The sequence below is a fragment of the Anopheles coluzzii genome (genome assembly GCF_943734685.1).
Source record: "Anopheles coluzzii chromosome X unlocalized genomic scaffold, AcolN3 X_unloc_26, whole genome shotgun sequence".
NCBI classification, from domain to species: Eukaryota; Metazoa; Arthropoda; class Insecta; order Diptera; family Culicidae; genus Anopheles; species Anopheles coluzzii.
In genome coordinates, this window is record NW_026054454.1 from 42,501 (window position 1) to 45,000 (window position 2,500).

Consider the following 2,500-nt stretch of genomic DNA (forward strand, 5'->3'; position numbering starts at 1 on the left):
CTAGGTTCGGGGTGTCACAAAATGTTGAAAAGTGGTCGAAAAACCACTATCCAGAATCGGATGTAGAATCGTTAGACAAACTTAAAATTGTTCTACGACACCCATCTGCGACGTTTAGTATTCGAGATATGGCCCGTCCTAGGTCTGACCGAGCAATTTTTGTTCCGCGCACTTTGTGCACCGTACACTTTGATGTTTGTATGAAAAAGTACCCTACCTAGGGACGCGTAGAGCAAATTTGTACCCCCGGGCATGTTGTCGATTGACGTTCTGGTTGCACTTTTCATCATCTAGGGTGCGTTCCTGACACGTTTTGAGGGGTTTTAGCAAAAAAAAAATTTTCGACTACTCGAGCTCTCTGGCCCGTTCGGTGCACATTTTTGAAAAAAGCTAGGGAGCTGCCCCTAGGTTCGGGGTGTCACAAAATGTTGAAAAGTGGTCGAAAAACCACTATCCAGAATCGGATGTAGAATCGTTAGACGAACTTAAAATTGTTCTACGACACCCATCTGCGACGTTTAGTATTCGAGATATGGCCCGTCCTAGGTCTGACCGAGCAATTTTTGTTCCGCGCACTTTGTGCACCGTACACTTTGATGTTTGTATGAAAAAGTACCCTACCTAGGGACGCGTAGAGCAAATTTGTACCCCCGGGCATGTTGTCGATTGACGTTCTGGTTGCACTTTTCATCATCTAGGGTGCGTTCCTGACACGTTTTGAGGGGTTTTAGCAAAAAAAAAATTTTCGACTACTCGAGCTCTCTGGCCCGTTCGGTGCACATTTTTGAAAAAAGCTAGGGAGCTGCCCCTAGGTTCGGGGTGTCACAAAATGTTGAAAAGTGGTCGAAAAACCACTATCCAGAATCGGATGTAGAATCGTTAGACGAACTTAAAATTGTTCTACGACACCCATCTGCGACGTTTAGTATTCGAGATATGGCCCGTCCTAGGTCTGACCGAGCAATTTTTGTTCCGCGCACTGTGTGCACCGTACACTTTGATGTTTGTATGAAAAAGTACCCTACCTAGGGACGCGTAGAGCAAATTTGTACCCCCGGGCATGTTGTCGATTGACATTCTGGTTGCACTTTTCATCATCTAGGGTGCGTTCCTGACACGTTTTGAGGGGTTTTAGCAAAAAAAAAAATTTTCGACTACTCGAGCTCTCTGGCCCGTTCGGTGCACATTTTTGAAAAAAGCTAGGGAGCTGCCCCTAGGTTCGGGGTGTCACAAAATGTTGAAAAGTGGTCGAAAAACCACTATCCAGAATCGGATGTAGAATCGTTAGACGAACTTAAAATTGTTCTACGACACCCATCTGCGACGTTTAGTATTCGAGATATAGCACTTTGTAGGTCTGACCGAGCAATTTTGTACTGAAATGTATGGTGAACATGTAATTCATTAAATAACATTGACTTGCATCGTGCCCTACTTCATCGGCACAGCTGTTATTGACTATCTTTAGTGGAAATGGATTGAGTTTGACCATTTTAAGCCCATTTCCTATGCCGTGCACCAACATTGTGTACCGATCAGGGAAAGTACGCTACGTACGCGTTCATGGATGTCGATGTTGGTACAAGTTGCCTTTCGGGATAGCCGTGCACCAAAACTGTGTACCGATCAGGGAAAGTACAAGACGGAGGGTGCAGCTCGAGCGTACGCGTTCATAGATGTCGATGTTGGTACACTTGCACCAAAATTGTGTACCAATCAGGGAAAGTACAACACGGAGGGCGCAGCCCGGGCGTACGCAATCATGGATGTCCATGTTGATACAATCTACGTGCACGTACCTAGTTTTTGTAGGAAAAGTTGCAATTAAGTGCTTGCATGCTTAAAATGCTCATCTCAACCGGTCACCTTTTGGCCTGCCCTTTTATAACAGAAACCTAGAAAGATACTCGAGATTTTTGTGTTTTTCCATTCGCCCGGGACGACGAAATGAGCTATGTGCACATCGTGCAGAAAATTGTCTTCGCCACGCATGTTTTTGTCCATCCACTCATATAATCACCCGCATTTGTGTTCAACACGGACGGCGCAGCCCGAGCGAACGCGTTAATGTTTATGTTTGTACACACTGCTTGTACGATTCTAGGATTTGGTAATTGCGTCACAGTGCCCGACCGTCGCGGACACCATTCTTGGACAGAAGTCCTAGTACGTAGAGTACTTTCCCTAGGTATGTGCTCGTTCGTGACTATCGTTGCGTGCTTACGGACACGCTTGGGTATGTTTACCATACAAGGTTTACTAGGGAAACCTGGGAAGGACGCTTGCCCTCCCGTCGCGGACACCATTCTTGGAAAGAAGTCCTAGTACGTAGCGTTCCTTATTTTACTTGATCAGTTTGTAATGCATTCGCTTTGTTCCATCGACTTCTGCTACTGCTCACTAAGGGGTGTTCGTTTGCGATGTGTACGATAAGCAACTGTCTATCGTAACCAGCAGTTAATCAACACTTTTTACCCAAGTCATAGCAACATAGAGTACT